A 19096-nucleotide genomic window follows, 5' to 3' on the forward strand; every position below is an offset into this window, starting at 1 on the left:
GTCTCAAAAAAACAAACAAAGAAACAAAAAATGTGAAACAAAATAAGAAGGCATTCACATTAACTTAGAGACATTTTGTTTTGTTTCATTTTGTTTTTTATCATGGACCAGGAGGGTGACTTTTTAAGAAAAAGAAATAGGCTTCTTAGTCTTAGTTTATATAACTGAGAGAAAAAAAAAAAAAAAGAATATCTTTTACATCAATACCATTATGTAACAAAACTAAAAGGTAATAACAATAGCAGTGTGTAGAAATATACAAATCACAGTGTCAGAGTGATAGTCTTGGGTGGTAGAACATTCTGCTTTCTCTACAATGAATATGTATTCTTTATGTAATAAAAATTAAAATACGATTCCCTACTTCACAGCATACCCATAAATCAATTCCAGATGAATTGCAGATTTATATGTGAAAGAAAAAGAATAGAGCTTTTAAGGAAAATGTAAGATAACATATGGGCCTTGGGAATAGGTAAAAATTTATTTAGAAAGATTCAAAACTGTCAACCAAAAATGATAAACCGGATTACAGTAAAATTAAGAACCTCTGTGCATCAAAATATACCATTTGGAGAGAGAGAAGTATGTTGGAGAAATTATTTGTAATTATATAAAATGACAAAGAACTTATTTCTAAATAGAGAAACAAAGGAAAAAATAAGACATGGGATTTCTAAAGGAAAAATAATACATGGGATTATAGGAAAATTAAGAACTATTTTAAGTCACTGTCAAGAGAGTGAAAAGTGTGGGAGACCTATTTATCTAACAAAGATTTGTATCCAGAACATATTAGTAAAGGCTCCTCTACATTAAATAAAAGACAACAAAACAATAAATATAGTCAAAAGACTTTAAAAGACATTTCACAAACAGGATATAAAAATAGTAAATAAACATTGGAAAATTTACTCAAAATCATTAATCAAGATAATGCAAACAAAAAAAGCACATACCCACAGGCTGAATAAATTTAAAAGATGGATAATATCAAATGGTGGCAACGACACGGTGCAACTGGAGCTCTCAGACACTGCTGAGTGGGGATGCAAATTGCTACAACCAGTTTGAGCTAAACCTAAAAACTACCCAAAAGCCAATCATCAGTAGAAAAGATCAAGAAATTGTGGTATATGTGCACAATGGAATACTAGACAGAATGAAAATGTAAAATCTGCAGTTACATGCAACAATATAAATGAATGTCACAAAGAAACTGTTTAGAGAGAGACCCAGACCCCACAAAAAAGGATATATATATTGCATGATTCTCTATCTATACAATATGCAAGAACAGAGAAAAATACTCTATGTCATTAGAAGTCCAGGTACTTGCTAACCCTTGGGATGCAAAGAATAGAGATTAGAGTGAAGTTAAGGGATTTTCTAAGACGGTAGAAGCATTCTGTTTCTTGATCTGGATTTTAGTTGTACAGGTGGGTTGCTTTGTGAAAGTTTATACCTCTGCACTCTTATGTTCATTTTGCCATGTGTGGGTATGTAATACTGTATTTTTATTTAATATGTTAATATTGAAAACACTTTTTTTTACTATATGGGAAAAGCTTAAAAGAACCTCAGGTAATTAAACGTTAAAATAATCTTTGAGGGTAAATATTTATTTCCAGACACAATTTAATACAAAAATTGGAGCCTACAACTAGACTCTCACAATCCAAAAATATCAGGAAAATTCTGACAAAAATATGATCTATTGCTATTTATGAGTCACTTAACAATGTATTCAATTTTTCTTTATATTTCCTCCAAAGAACATGTTTGCATTTAATTAAAATACATTGTCAACAACATGGCGCTTAACTCATGAGTTAAAAAATAAAGAAAGAGAAAAGGAAATTAATAACTTTCCCTTGATTTTGAGGGATTCATTAATGATTCATTAGTTTTCTTTTAAAATATGTAGTGCTGCTAAGTTTATTCAAGAGAATGTGAGACTCCTGATGGGTCTAATCATCATTTTCTATTTTGTTTGAAACTTCTTGACCTTTTACACCATTTTGCATATTAAGGTCTATATCCTGTTGTACAGTATTATAGGATTATTTAGTAGAAGTATTTTTTCTGACACAATGGATTCACACAAAATACATCAATTGACTTCTATACAGAGTGATGTTTCTAGTCCAGGAAAAATGAAATATAAGTGGAATAGTCAACTGCTTTAAAGGAAATACATTTTTCTAAACAATTATACCATTGTTTCTGTTTAAATGGTCTTTATATTGGAATTGTACAAAGCATAATGAAATGATGTGTCTTGCTCCTGAAATTTGTCTTTTGGCAAAATGTTCTGGAAAATAAGTTCTTGATATCTATGGTTTAAGGGCCATATAAGTAAAGTGCTTCCTTCTATACAAAGTATTCAAGTAGTATATTATGCATTTCAATTTGCTACTGAGACAAAATTTTAGCAGTCTGTTACGGGTAGAAAAGGTTAAAAGAATTATTACCACTAAGATTTTTTTTTAATTCTACACTAAGGCAAAGATATATTGTATTGAGAAAAAGCAAAAATAATTGTATTTTAAGGAGGCGTTAAACAAAAAATCGACATTATATGGCATTTAACTAGTAGAGGGTTTTGCTAGGAAAAAAAAAATGGCAGAAGGTTAGAGAACACAGGAGCCACTCTTGGAGTTTGCCCCAGTGACCTGACTGAATGACAAATAAGGTGGAACACCACCAACACAGGGAGAAAAAAAAGGCAAGGAGACTTTAGCAAGCCAATGAAGGAAGGGAAGACATTGTTCCAAGGATAGAAGAAGAAAGGAGATGCTCTCTCCCTATCCAGTTTAAGTTACAAAACTCTGGAAGCCATGGGAGGAGCTAAAATTACAACTCTGTTCTAGCTGGGGAGGTGCCTGGAAATCCATCAGGCTAACATGATAATGATTGAATGGTTTAAATATAAGACTCTCTAATATGTTTGCAAAGAGCAAAGTAAATGCCTGCACTAAGGAGCAGGGATTTGCTGACTCTGAGCAAAAATTCATACAGGCTTTCTCATTCCAGTATACTTCACCACATTTTTTCAAAAATAATAACTATTTATAACCAATATAGCCTAGTAAGAGTGATACTCAAGACATTGTCACACCAAAGAACATGTATGTCAAACCTCTTCTCCTTTTAAGGTCTCTGTTCTCTTACCTGTAAAATGAGAAGATTGGACTGGATAACTTCTGTGACCGTTTACACACCCAACATTTTATTTTTCTATAATTTTATGATTTAGAATAAAGTATAAAATATACAAGACCACCTGGGAAGGGAAGAGGTTTCAGGCTAAAGAAGGACAATATAAATATTGAATCTTCACTATGAAGGGAGGGTAGCAAAAATTAGATGTTGCACTTTGGGATATTATATAGGAGCTTCAAGAAATACCTTATTCCTTGATGAAACAAAGTAAGGTAGAAATAAAAAGCTGAAATCAATATTTTGGTATCCAAAAGAGGCCTACTAAGCTCAGATGAATTACATGTAGTCAATAAAGCTTTACAAACAGCTTAGAGAGAAAAGGGTGCATTACATGGTTTCTTTTGAGAAATTTTGTAGGTTATGCACACTGACTTCTTTTGTTCCAGCATTTTACACTGCACACATATATAGAGACTTAAGTATTAGGATCATTTAAAAAACTGAAATGAACTTATCAAAGTGCAGGATTTCTATTACTGAATATTCTCACCCTCACAAATCGAGATCAAAATTATATTTTATGTAAAGGAATGTACTTTTTACAAAAATTAAAATGAGATAAATTCCAATAAATAAATTAAGATAAATAAATTCAAATTCACAGGAATTACTTTGAAAACACATCAGCCAAAGGGATGCCTTACATAGTGTTTCTTTACTTTCATGGTTTTTGTTTGTTTATTTAAACAAAATTCATATTTTATTTAGATTGAAATAAACTACACAAAATTGATTTTCTTCACCCAAAATAACAGTAATATTTTCCATATTTTTCTAGATAAACCTCAACACTTATTTTTGTAGGTTTTCCAGGTTTTGCTTATAAATCAAGATGAGGCAGTAGATAAGAGTCATGGAAAAAGACAGAAAAAAAACAACAAATCAGTTGTCAGTATCCATGGCCTCCGATTCTGTCTTTGCCATGAAACAGAAGAGTTCAACATATACCTGCTAAAAAGCTTAGGAAGATGTAGGCTCCACAAAGGAATGTAAACAGCAACAACGAGATGTGGAAAAACAACAGGCTCTTCCATTCAAACTTTAACTTTTGTTTGTTCCTTTAAGTTCATTTGAGAAAGACAAAATCTACACTGAAGTCCTTGTTTGGAGAGCTCACAAGCTTTTCTCTGGTAATTTCTTTTAACTGTCCAGTATAGATTTTTAACATACTTAAAACTCCTATTAGTCAAAGGTCAACTGTGGGCTTCACTGTAACATTTTATAAAATGTATTCCTTCCTCCCTTACCTCTTCAAAATATATTTCTTCAAAGAATTCATAACACCCAACGAGTAGAGATCCACAGTGATAATAAATGCTATGTCTAAAATGACTTAGCTAAAACAATTCCAGAGTGCCGCTAGCAGAGATCACGCAGAAGGAAACATGGCACTTTCAGTGTTCTCTTCTGGAAGAACAGATGGGTCCTCAAAGCATGAGAGTTCAAACAGGGGCCATTTAAACAGGTAGATTATCAATGGCTAATGTATTCAGTGGAGTCCTATAGGCAAAGATATTTAGTGATTAAGTGGCCTACATACACCTTATGGCTTTTCTTCCAAATATCAAATACGAGAAAGCCATTTTTTTTTTTTTTTTTTTTTTTTTGAGACAGTCTTGCTCTGTCACCCAGGCTGGAGTGCAGTGGCGCAATCTCAGCTCACTGCAAGCTCCGCCTCCCGGGTTCAGGCCATTCCCCTGCCTCAGCCTCCTGAGTAGCCGGGATTACAGGCGCATGCCGCCACCACGCCCAGCTAATTCTTTTGGTATTTTTAGTAGAGAAGGGGTTTCACCGTGTTAGCAAGGATGATCTCGATCTCCTGACCTCGTGATCCACCCGCCTCGGCCTCCCAAAGTGCTGGGATTACAGGCGTGAGTCACCGCGTCCGGCCAGGAAAGCCTATCTTTAAAAGTCTCTTAGATATTTTCCACAGTTTCTGAATTATCTGTGGGAAGCTCTGACTTACTTGTATAGAGTTTAACGTATGTGTCCACCATTAAATCCAGGTCATGTTTTATATCAAAATTTATGTTAAGCAAAGCCAAGTTACTTGACCTTTGGTCTGTCAAAGTGTTCCCCAAATAGGCCTTAAGACGCGTTCATCCGTTTTCATACTGCTCATTCTCAACCTTCATCACAGGACCTTCAGCAATGCATACACATTAGGAAAAAAATTAATGTCAGGCATGTGGAGGCCTTCATAGATGGTGGATGGAAGCTGTATATTTTTCCTCCTGTGTTTCCATTTGATTCTCCAACAATGAAGCTCGGCTGAGAGCATGTTGGGATTGGGTAAGTCACTACTATAAAGGTCAGCACTACTATAAAGGTGTTCCTCCAACATATTGACTTTGAGTTGTCCCATGACTGAGGGTACCAGAGATAAGCATTTAAGAGCTTTGAGGTGCTGTTCTGAGAATATATCTTTAAGTTCCTGAATAATGTACTCTACTGTTCGGACACTTAGGATTTCTTTATAGTAACTCTCAGAGGTTAGCTGAGATTCCAAGTTACCCTGGTGAGCTCTGCGGAATTTCCCAGGGAGTTTCATTTGAATATCAAGTTTGGTTGCCAAATTTATGGCTTCCTCAAACCAAAATTCATGATAAACTTTAATATTTTCCATCACTTCATTGAGTGAATGCAGTACTGCAGTCAAGCCACCGGCTGCAAAGAAGACATCAGAGGTTTGCCCCCGGAGGTTTTTCCCAAAGGCTCTTGTAAAAGATAGGACATTTTTAAGAACAACAATAGTAACAATGAAATCAAAATCTGTTACTGCACTGCAGAGTACAAATGCTTGGTTATTCCATCTAATATTTGTGTCACTATTTCTACCATCTAAACATAAAACAAGTGCTTGCAGGAGTTCCACTAAAATTTCAAAAGCGTTAGGCCTGCCTGTCCACTGAGAATGGCAGATTTCCTTCAGTTCTTTACCCCTTTCTTTACTATTCTGAAAAAAAATAAAAATAAAAAACCAAAAATAAAAAACAGAAATTACGTTGTCAAGTTCTAAAAGCAGTTGCGGTGATCGATGGAAAAAAGAACACACTTTCTCAATTGTTCCTAATGCAACAGATACTCCCATAACAGGTACTGATTTTGCCAACCACATATTTAAGGCACAGGAAGAGTAGATTGTGTAGATAGCTTAGGGATATTTCTTTAAAAGTCTGGAAGCAACAATTTTCATTTTGGAAGAAAATCCACTAGACACAATGTAAGCCTGGTCATGACAATACTCCATATTTAATCCCCACTTCTCAGGTATCATAGTGTGAAATTTCACAGCCAAAATTTCTGCTTCAGCTTCATAAGGCAGGAAGCCTACAAATTCCTCTCTTAGTTTATGAGATTCATCAACAAACCTCACCAACACAGGTAGGTGCTCTTCCCCTGATGTCCACTACGTCGTCAATGATAATGGAAAAGAAGTGTGAGTCTCTCGCTTCCCTGAGAGTTTCTTTTCGAATACAGCTCTCACAGATCTCTAGAACTGCCTCTGCTGTGTTTTTGAACAAAACAACGTTTTAACTGCTGTTGTCTCAAACCGCTTTCTCAGAACCTCTTCACCAGAATTTATCCGGCACTCCAGCAGTGCTTGAAAGCTATCTGGAGTAGAGACCTTCTGGGATTTCATCAGCCTCATGTCCATCCAGAGGTATGTTTTTCCTTCCCATCAGAATCAAGATTTCGAATAGAGATTTTAGGTATTCTTCGTTTTCCTTCTCTTCAAGGGTTAGAGGCAAAATGTCCTCATCTTGCCTTCACCCTCTTCTTCACTGGGGTTCTGAGCATTGCTATTGTTGGTTTCTTTATGTTTTTGTTCCTGCTCAGAACAGAAGTTTCATCAATTTTTTTTCTGTTTCAGTGTCCTGATTTCGTCTTCACTCAGTTTTTTATTCGTTTTCTGTGTCTACTATGTCGGTTGTTCAAATGACTGGTAAGATCAAATATTGTTGATATTGCATTATCTCGAAGAACTGTCCTATAAAGACTAGTTCTACAAATCATAGAGGTCGCAAAATGTTTGGCACATAATCGATAACGTTTATTTAGCTGATCATGTGTTTTATATTCTAAGTCTGCTCTCCTACAATTCTCCACCCACTTCTGGCATCTGGCCGGGTACCGCGGGAACCTGAAGAAGGCCAGGTCGGACTGTGTGCTCTTCCGCATGCGGTTGAGGGCAGCGCAGAAGTTCGGCACCGTAGCCCGCCCGCCGGCTGGCCCAGCCCTGCCATCCCCGCCTCCTCAGGGGAGTACGCCCGCCCGTCGGTGCCAGAGAGGGGAGCCAGGCTGGCCGGCCGGCTCTTCAGGGCCCACGCGCGGGGGAGGGGCGGGCAGGCGAGAAGCCTACTTTCATGCTTTTGTATAAATAAGTGCTATTGTAACTTTCCCTGTGCTTTGAGATGATGCTAAGAATAATACACAAAGATTGTTTGTATACAAAATAGAAATGTTGCTTCAACGCAGACCAGATATTGTCATCTCTCAACACCATCTTTTCTTGATTCTTCCAGAAGAAAACAGAAGTTTTCACAGACACACTGAGCTTGTGCCATATAAACTTGTAAACATTGAAAATACCTAGATTCCCATTTCCTTGAATAAATACAAGATAAGGAGCGGCAGGCTCAGTCATCTATTTTTGAGTGGTTCACCATGATTGCGGATCAGACCTCACCGCATCAAAATATTTATTGATTATTCTTATTTATACTTTTTCTCATCTAATGTAAGCTATAGTGAATGTAGGAGGAGAGCCCAAACCACAACTATCAGCCATGATTCTGCAATTTTTGTTACAAAGTACCACATGTGAATTTACTTAAATCCTCTCTCTCTTACTGTGTCTCTGTTTTGATTTCATACAGTTGTCAGGGTTTTGTTTTTTCCAGAGTAGCTCCTAAATGAAGCATATTGAGGATATCTATTTGCAATCTCCCCTTCCCCTCTTTCTCCCTGTTTTTCTCTCTCTCTTTGTTTTAAATATGGGAACACGTATAAGGATATACTCACCTCTGTGGGATTGGTTTATCACACTGGAATATGGAAAAAAAATTCTTCCAGCTTGTTGTTTCATTAAAGCTGCTAGGATGGTTCATTTTAAGATGCTATCTTTAAAAAATTGAGGAAAAGGTTAAAATATGAGTTAAAATTGGATTACTTAAGAGGCAGAATATTTCTGGAAGGACCATTAGTCAACTAAGAATGGGGAAGAGCTAAAATAAAATGAAGAGTGATAATATCTGCTGGATTTCACAAAAAGAGAATCATCCATGATGTCAGTGGACCTATTAGTGTGAAATGAGTAGATCATACACTGGGAAGCAAGGCAGGTTGACACAATGAGCACAGACACGTATTTCAGAAACTGAGTTACGGAGAGAGCATGAGCTCTGGGAGACATATGGTTGAAGAACTTTTTAAAGATAAAAGTGTCTTGAGAATATTTAAAAGCCAATGGAATAGAGAAGGAGCAGTTGAAGTTTCAGGAATGAAACAGGAGTAAAGATAGTATCCTGCGAAGTGGTAGATGGATTGGTCTTGGGCAAAAAGAGAGACATCCAGTCAGTAAAAGGGTGGTTTATTTCATATAACATAATGACCTCCAGTTCTATCCACGTTGTTGCAAATGACTGAATCTCTTTCTTTTTTATGGCTGAACAGTATTCCATTGCGTATAAGTGCAATATTTTCTTTAACCATTCAACTGTTGATGGACACAGGTTGCTTCCAAATCTTGGCCATTGTGAATAGCAATGCAATATACATGAGAGTGCAGATATCACTTAAGTAGAGGATATATTTTTAACTCAGATATTTGGAAGAAATTCTTAATTCTTAATACTCTTCATTACTCCCCAATATTATAATATGAAACGAATAAAGAGCAAACACCACCACACACGTAGAACTTCAAAGAATACTACACACAGAACAAGTAATGGTTGCTAAATATTACTACGTGACAAGCAATCGCCTAAGATTCTTTGGAGAGAAGTTCCTTCTAAGGGAATTTGCAGGATGCATCTCCAGTGATAGAGAACAGAGGGGAATCTTTGGATAGATTGGTTGGAACATTCAGATGGCATCTCATTCTCTAGCTGGATGCTTTCTAAGCTACATAAACTATTTGGATCATCCAAGGCTATTTCAAGAATGAAGCACGATAGTCTTTGAGAGAACCTAATGAATCCATGGAGTTTGGAGAGCAGAGGGTCTAGGTATGTGGCTCTCACATGGAGCAGTCTGAGGGTGGCATATGATTGCAGTTGCCTTTGATTGCTAAGTGAATAGAGAGGAAAGGGAAGGAGTGGGAATGGCCAGCTTGCATTTCCAGAGTTTCGCAGGACTAGTCTGCATGAGTTCTGGGGTACCAAATGAATGTCATTGAAATAAGCCTGACTCCAGTCTGAGAGAGTTGTCTGCTTAACACCTGCCTAAGAGAGTTGTCTCCTGGGAAACGGGGTACCAGGAGAGAAAGGTTGTATAGGGTCTACCTCCAAGACAGAGGCCTGAAAAACTGAAGGTTGCCCTGCAAAGTAAGCTAGAGAGAGTATCACCTATGACAGAGAATGATAATGTAGAAGTTCCCAAAGCCTTTAGATGTGTATCTCAGAGGTAGTCCAAAAAGAGCCTGCATCAAAGAAAGCAGTATTTGGGCATCTGCCCTACAGAAGGCCCCAGCAGCCAGATAACAGCAGAAGCTTCCGTCAAACAGCAGTCGTTTTCCTCCTATTGACCTCCGAAATTATTTTCTGATCAGCTCTCTTTGAATTCAGCCTGTTTAACCAACTGCTTTCCTCTTAATTTGCAGTGGTTTCTTGGCTGGTCTCCTTATCCCCATTCTAGCAGCTCTTTTTTTTTTTTTTTTTTTTTTTTTTGAGACAGAGTCTGGCTCTGTCACCCAGGCTGGAGTGCAGTGACGCAATCTCGGCTCACTGCAAGCTATGCCTCCCGGGTTCAGGCCATTCTCCTGCCTCAGTCTCCCCAGTAGCTGGGACTACAGGCGCCCGCCATCACGCCTGGCTAATTTTTTTTGTATTTTTAGTAGAGATGGGGTTTCACTATGTTAGCCAGGATGGTCTCGATCTCCTGACCTCGTAATCCGTCCGCCTCGGCCTCCCAAAGTGCTGGGATTACAGGCATGAGCCACCGCACCCGGCCTCTAGCAGCTCTTTATGCAACATTTTCAATGCTGTCAATATTTTTTAAGAAAATATTGCCTCCAGGTCAGACGCTGTGACTCACGTCTCTAATCCCAGCATTTTGAGAGGCCAAGGTGGGCAGGAGTTGAACCCAGGAGTTCAAGACCAGCCTGGGCAACATGGTAAAAATGCATCTGTACAAAAGACAAAGAAAATTAGCCAGGTCTGTAGTCTCAGCTACTCAGGAGGCTGAGGTGGGAGAATTCCTGAGCCCAGGAAGTCGAGGCTGCAGTGAGCCATGATCACACCACTGCACTTCAGCCTGGGGGACAAAAGTGAGACCCCATCTCAAAAACAAAAACAAACAAACAAACAAAAACCCAGAAAAGAAAATATTGCTTACTTGCTCAGATACCTGGCCCCTCCCAATTAAGACTGAACTCTTCAGTATTCATATATGGGACTCAATAATCTTTTCCTTTTATTCACTTTCCAGCAAAAAAGCATTTTGAATAGTATTAGGAGCCACTTTGAAGGGGAACATTTTAAAGGATCTTTAGGAATACGTTTCGTTCCCCCAAAGTTCTGTGACCATGCAGTTTTATTTCCCCAAACTGGCCATGGGTGTCACAACTCTCTATGTCAGTCTCTCAATCTGAAGTGTTTCCATACCCCCAATCAAAATCCAACCCACTCTTCAAAGCTCAGCTCAAATATCACCTCTTCTTAAAATTGTTACCTGATTCCCACAGTTGGAATCAGTTAGTCCTTAGCCTGCATTCCCTTGACCTTTTCTGTATTCTTTTGGTTTTGATCTTATTTCATTCTGTTTTATATTATAGTTGTGGAGCATGGGCATCAGGCAAAGCCCAAAATGTACATCCACTGTAAATTTCCAACATATCAAGGAATAAAAGAAAAGAACTTGGAAGATTCTAGTTGCATGCAAACTAAAGAGCCCACTTGAAAGAAGTTTCTGAGACCCTTGAACAAATACAGGGTCAAACAAACCTCTCACTCTGTAGGGAGTGAGGTCTTGAGATGGACCTGAGTGCCCAGTGTGGAAGAACTAGAACTGTACTGGGGCACTAGCAGAAGTATGTCAAGGATGAACTCAAGGAATCAAACAATAGTGAGAATACCAGCACCCAACAATGGGTTTGGAAGCCTCAGGTGAAGAATTTTTAAAAACTGAGCCTAATAAAGTGTTTTTATCTCTAGAAAATTGCAAGGGATACTATTTGGGAGTTGGTTAGGAGTTACTTCACTGGAGAGAAGAAGGCTGTTTCTTACCTAAGCTGAAGATGAAAGTGATGGAAAAGAGAAAGTATTGACAAGTGTGATAATGTGGGCATGATACCAAGGAGAAGATGACAAATCCAAGTCATAGCAGTCAGCTTGTATGAATGTGGTTAGGGACCGAACAATAAAGTGTGTGGGGTCAGTGTGTGTACAGGCAGAAGAAGTGGGACCAACAGGGCAGCTGTGACCGTGATGTTGTGGTGTCAGCAGCAGGGCCATCAGATGAATTAGAGAATTCAGAATTACAGAAACAACCACATGTGGCTGCAGTGAGGACATTCTAAAAGTCACAAGAAGCATTCATAAACCACTCCACCAAGGCAAGGGGTTTGAATTTGAGTTTTAGCTACTGCTCACTCCTATATCACAACACAGAAGAAACTGTACATAAAAGTTTACAATTGTAGACAATTAATAAATATCAATTGAATAAATAATAAACATAATGTCATTTTCTGCTGGAAATTCTATGACCAGTTCTTGGAAAACAGCATATCCAGCAATTCTCATTTCTCACTATATCCTTAATTTTCCATGTAGTGGCCATCTACATTTTTGCATGCTGAACATGCCTCTTTCTCCTTCCTCTAGTAAATGCAACTCCCTTGTTTTGGGGAACTGGTTCTTCCCTGCTCCAACTATTTGACACTAGTGAGGCTGCCAGTTGTAGACACACGAACAAGCCTCACAATCTCAACAGTATCCTGTTGTGTTAGCAACAGGGATTGGTGTCAAGGATAGATATAAGACTGAGATGTGGTTAATCGGAATTATTCAGTAGGAGTATTATATATGGAATAAGGTAGAGAGAAGCCCTGTCTTTGCTCAGAGTCATGAAGTTGTCATGTTTACAACCTCGGAGCGGCTGCTACCCATCGTGTTCTCCATAATGTGGGGAAAGCCTGTTTGAAGGAGGGGAGAATGAAGGCCAGAAAGGACAATCTTAGGGATGTGCGTGTGTGTGTGTGTGTGTGTGTGTGTGTGAGAGAGAGAGAGAGCACGAGAGGGAAAAGGGAGGGAGGAAGAGAGAGAGAAAGAAAATAAAAGTTTTATTAGGAAAGTAGCAACTTGAATATTTTTCTGTTTGCATTCTCTTTATTAACATTTTATGCTGTTTAAACAAAAATTTTTTTGAATAAAAAGAAAACACAAACATATATAATAAAGCACATATTGGTAAGACACATGTGAAAGTTTATCAGCATTTAGCTGATCCAGCCTCACCAGGCTTGCCTGTTTTAGACTGTTTATTTCCAGTCTATCACCACGTGTGACACTAATGAAGATTCTAGCTTCATAGCGCATAGGCTAGAAGCTGCCTTGTTTTCTGTAACATGCTGGAGTCCCACTATAAATATTTAAAGCATGTCAAGCTCATTATCTACAAAAGAGATTATGGGCAAGAATAGAGCTTTAAAACTCTGTTAAAACATTAGAGTGACTGGGTATATACCCAAAGGACTATAAATCATGCTGCTATAAAGACACATGCACACGTATGTTTATTGCCGCATTATTCACAATAGCAAAGACTTGGAACCAACCCAAATGTCCAACAATGATAGACTGGATTAAGAAAATGTGGCACATATACACCATGGAATACTATGCAGCCATAAAAAATGATGAGTTCATGTCCTTTGTAGGGACATGGATGAAATTGGAAATCATCATTCTCAGTAAACTATCGCAAGAACAAAAAACCAAACACCGTATATTCTCACTCATAGGTGGGAATTGAACAATGAGAACACATGGACACAGGAAGGGGAACATCACACTTCGGGGACTGTTGTGGGGTGGGGGAAGGGGGGAGGGATAGCATTGGGAGATATACCTAATGCTAGATGACGAGTTGGTGGGTGCAGCGCACCAGCATGGCACATGTATACATATGTAACTTACCTGCACATTGCGCACATGTACCATAAAACCTAAAGTATAATAATAATAATAATAATAATAAAAGAAAAAAAAAAAAAAAAAAAAAAAACATTAGAGTGGGATAACAGAGTCATTATAAAACCATAAAGCCTTGTAAAATTCATGCTGACTTTTTAATTTTAGATTTGGCATTTTTATATCATTCTTTGTGTTTCTTATTTCTGACTAGATAGTCCTGCTTAATATTTATAAAGCATTAGATCATCACACTGATTCTTAAAAATCAATAAAACTTAAAGCAGAAGAGAAAAAAAGCCAAAAACCTTGGGATGAAAACCAGGCAAGGAATAAAAGTAAATCAAAATTGTCTTGAACCACCAACAGGTTTAAAAGTTGAATTATTAAAGGCAGCACGTTTTGTTTTCCAGCTCTATGCTGCAAGAATTGGAAACAGAAACAGTGGCATTGTTATATATTTTTCACTGCCAGCCTTTTGCTGCCACCTCAAAGCACCCCAGCCTCTGTCCTTATTGCTAGTGGGCAAGAACCTTGCATAGAAAATAACAAGCAGAATCCCTGGTTCTGTTTTTAAATGATAAGGACACACCTTCAGACTTCTACAAAGAAACTTCTCCATCCAAACTTTCCCTAATTAATTTGTCTAATAATGTTATTAGGTAAGATTTGCTTTCATCATTTCTTTCACAGTTAAGACACAGCTGCAAACATAAAGATTGGATGTAAGAAAGCGGAGCGTTTTTGGAAAATTCATGCAATTCCCATAATTTCTCTCCAATTTGTAACATTTAAGTTGACATTGTCCACAATTACCCTAAAATCATGTAAACGATAGACTCTCTCAAATTTCATTACAAAATTTCACGCCTCCTAACTTCATAGTTTTAAAATAATTGGGACTGCAACAAAACACTGAATTCAGTTTGATTTTTCTTTACCCTTTTTCAAACAAACAATTTTTTTCTCTTTGAAATTTTCTACCCTTCATTTCATCAGGATGATCCATGGGATTTTTTTTTCATACATGAAGGCAGGTCTAGTCTGTCTGTAATTTGAGAAGCCCTGAAGAGACACCTTGCCCACAATATTTTTTTCCTCTCCCAAGACTACTTTGTATTAAATGCCACATCTCTAGAAAGCTTCAGTTATACTTCAGGGAAATAAATACCTGGGAGGAAGAAGAAAAGTTGGAGAGGGCCAGTCACTTCCCTGGGAAGGGAAAGCCCAAAAAGAGAGCATCATAGCAACAAGCAAAGGAAACACTGAAAAGCTTTAGTGTCAAAAATGAGTTGAGAGTTTTCTTCAGATTTCAGTGATGCAGCACATGGGAAGGCACTACCACAAAGCTTGGCACGACAAGCTCTATTACAAATGTTTCTGTCTTTCCTCCCTCCTTCCCGGTTTGCCACATAACAGAGAACGAGACTGATGTAGGATGCCACTGAAGAGCCCCCAAAACACACACAAGTCCACATTTCCAACACTAATTTGGATGTAAGCTAACTCGGTACTATGCTTGCAGCAGACTTGTTCTAGACAATACATGTCTAATGAAATATGTTTGGAAAGACTAAAAGTTCCCGCTATATCTCTCAGCTAAAATTACATACAGATGCTGCTCAGTGCTTGTATTAACTTGTAACTGTGAACAAATTATAAGGTTTTAAGATCACAGAAAAGTTTTTGAAGTTGAAAATAACCACCATTACAGACAAAATAACCTGTCACTTCTTTTCGAGTTCAAGGAAATAAAATGTTGGTAAGAAAACAAAACATTCTGGCTTTGTGCCAGAACATAACATTACATTCTCTCACACGCTTCTAAAGTGCTGAAGTGTCAGCAAGTGGCTGTTTGTTTAAATCTATGTCCCTTAAAAAGATTTAAGATCTTTTTAATTGACAATATGGAGTGTCTGATATATATGCGATCATGTATTAACTTTGTTCTAAAGGCAATATTATCCAAACCTTTATTTCAACTGAATCAAACTTATATTAATTGCAAAACTCATCTGCAAACCAAGAAAAATATTTGATATGTATAATAAAGTGACAGCTATATGCATTTTAATTCTTGCAATGTGTTTATTTTCCTGTATTTTGTCTTTTGAAAAAAATAATACACAGAGTTTAGAATGTATATATAACTTAAAATTTCTGTCTCCAGATACTTTATCTTGTAAAAATAAGATGTAAGTTCAGAAAACCTACATTGCATTATTATTATAATAATGTAAGTTCAGAGAAAATGAGGTCTGATAATAATCTTGAGTATCAGTTTAATCATAAAGAATAAATAACTGATATGAAATTAAAAGGGAAGTTGCTTTCGCCAACACTCTACCCAGAAAATACGCATTATAGCTCTCAAAGGGGAGAAAACCAGTTCTCTTGAGATTTCCCATCTGCAGCTGTATTCTACAGAGATTGAAAAACCATTGAAATGAATTGCCCCAAGGTTCAACTCAAGGTTTTACTTTGAAGGGCACACTGAGGGTAAATTTTTGAACCTAATTATTATGCCACTTCAAATACACTCCTTCAGCTGATGGGTGGAACACAGCCATCTATACATAGGTTCAGAATCTCAAACATGTACCCTTCTGACCCTTCTCACTTCCTCTTTCTCGATGCCAAGCTATGCTGGCTTTTATTTTCTTTATTACATCTTTCCTCTTCTCAAGGAGGAAAAATTAATGCAAAAGAGACTGAACCATGGTACCAAGTCCTTGGGCATGTAGATAAGCAGATGGAATTTATCAAATATAGATTCTAAACCCTATGTATTTTTTTGAATAATGAAAATCAAGAAAATGATTTGTAACATTCACTAGCAATATTGGGTCCATTACGATATGTCAAACATGCCAGAAAGTTTAAAGTCTGAGGCTACCTTCTGAAGAGTGGAATTGATGTATCATACAATTTAGCATAAGAACTACAGTTTAGTTTTGCCTTTGCGTTAACAGGTATTAATGCTTTGGGGTATTTTGGAATTGTATTAATTGATTTAAAGGTCATGAGTTCCAGATCGCCCTCTGCCCTCAAAACTCTGTGTAATCTTGAGTAACCCCCAAGTAAGTTGCTTGTAAGTTACAAGTTACTCAACGTGTTTCCTTATCTATAAAGTAAGGAAGTTAAGCCAAATCCATTTCTAACCCATGAGTCAAAAACCCTTTCAGAGTCATGGGGTTACTGAAAGGGATAAGGTAAATCAAATGCACAACTGAATAAATGCTACTATCACACAGGTATGTAGAATACTAGTGTTGTCAAATGTGTGCACATGCTATTGCTGTTAGTAAAATATAAGTTCACTTAAAAGTCTTACTGAATTCAGAACAGCATTTTGTTACTTTCATTTCCATTAACCATTCAATACTAAAATTACATAAGAGATCTGAAAAAATGGCATTAAAGAGAACCCACATAGGCTGCTCTACAGAACAGCTACAGAAACTTTGAAATAGAGCAGCAAATGGGTATCTTTTTGTCCTGTAGCCTGTTTTCCACCCAACTAGCCAATGAAGGCCTTTATGGAGTATAGGAGTTATGGATTCTAACCGAGAATGCTTCAGACTCCAACTTAAACTAGGAACACTGGATATCTTCAAACATGTCTATTTCTCTTTCTCAGAGTTACCTATGAAAATAATCATGCCTATAACCATTGCAACATTTTTCTTTGAACAGAAAGTTTAAGCTACAATATTCAATGTTAGAAAATAGTTCTGAGACTTGATATAAGAAGTTTGTGGTAATTCTTCTAGAATAAAAGCTAAAATTGAGGAGATAATACAATTCTATAGAATTTTAACCAGGGAGACAAGAAAAACTATCTTCTGTATCCATTTTGATTCTTTAGGCATGATAGGTTTTCTTTTTAATTCTCTTTTTTTTCTATTGTCTTATGTTAAAACGCATCTTTCTAAAATCAGAAGTAGAATAAAGTCCTTACTGGGGACACCAATTGATCAATTATCAAGACAATTATAACAAATTTTTCTTTCTTTGGATGATACTTTCACTGTCCATACATCCTCACAATCCCTTCAATGGAGTTTTCTCAGTGTCCCACCACCCGCAAATCTCAAGAGCTCCCAGATTCCTCTCATCAGCTTAGAGAATGCTGATGCTCACCTTCCATCCACGCTGATTTCTTCTAGTTTGAGTTCATGTTGTCCCAGTAGAACAACCCAGTCCTCATCCTCATCCATGACTGATTCTAGGTCACTCCCTACTCAAATTCATCCTATCCTACCATCAGAGTTATTTTTCTAGAACAGTTTACTTCTATTAACAGCTGCACTCAGATTTCGTTTAAATCTCCAACTACTCCCCATTAGCTTAAAGAGAAGGTCCACCCTACTTAACATAGCCTACAAAATTTCACAACCTAGTTGTGCACCTAATTCTTTAGCCTCGCCTCCAGCCAACTTAGTCTTAGTGTATTACTTGAATACACTATGTTTTTTTTTGCAAGTCTTTTTCTTTCCTTCTGCTACTTACTATATCTAGATTATTTTCTCCCCAAAGCCTCCCCACTCCTGTATCCCTTTTATTTAATCTTCAAGATCCAGCTTTCTCTTACTCCCTTCTCCAAAGCAGAATTAATTGAATCTCACATGTAACACTAACTGAACATCTGCTGTGTCTAATAGCACATTAGATACTGGGAGTACAAATATAACAAGACTAGTTCTTACCATCCAAGAACTTTCAGACTAATAAAGGAGACAGTCCTGTATAAAAATAAAGGCAATTGAGTTATGTTAGCTTTATGACAGAACCCAGTACAATTGACCACAAAGAAGGAGGTGGTCAGTTCTACCAGAAAAAGAGAGAAGGGAACAAGAAAGGCATCAAAGAGGAAATAATAATTGAGCTGAATCTTGAAAGATCAACAGATATACAATTAGTAAATAAATAATCATCAAAAGAAGGGGGAAAGTAGAACCAGAAATACCATTTGACCCAGTAATCCCATTACTGAGTATATACCCAAAGGATCATAAATCATTCTACTATAAAGACACATGCACATGTATGTTTATTGCGGCACTGTTCACAATAGCAAAGACTTGGAACCAACCCAAATGCCCATCAATGATAGACTGGATAAAGAAAATGTGGCACATATATACCACGGAATATTATGCAACCATAAAAAATGATGAGTTCGTGTCCTTTGCAGGGACATGGATGAAGCTGGAAACCATCATTCTCAGCAAACTAACACAGGAACAGAAAACTAAACACCACGTGTTCTCACCCATAAGTGGGAGTTGAACAATGAGAACATATGGACACAGGGAGGGGATCATCACACGCCGGGGCCTGTTGGGGGGTGGGGAGTTAGGGGAGGGATAGCATTAGGAGAAATACCTAATGTAAATGATGGCTTGATGGGTGCAGCAAACCACCATGGCATGTGTATACCTATGTAACAAACCTGCACATTCTACACATGTATCCCAGAACTTAAACTATAATAATAAAAATAAAATAAA

The 19096-nt window shown here is 37.3% G+C and overlaps 1 pseudogene; it reads right to left on the reverse strand.

Moving 5' to 3' along the window:
* Positions 1-5141: 5141 nt before the first annotated feature.
* Positions 5142-17803, reverse strand: LOC100443678 (52 kDa repressor of the inhibitor of the protein kinase-like; annotated as a pseudogene).
* Between the last annotated feature and the right edge of the window lie 1293 nt (positions 17804-19096).

Source organism: Pongo abelii, chromosome 10 (genome assembly GCF_028885655.2).
Source record: "Pongo abelii isolate AG06213 chromosome 10, NHGRI_mPonAbe1-v2.0_pri, whole genome shotgun sequence".
In the NCBI taxonomy this organism is placed as follows: Eukaryota; Metazoa; Chordata; class Mammalia; order Primates; family Hominidae; genus Pongo; species Pongo abelii.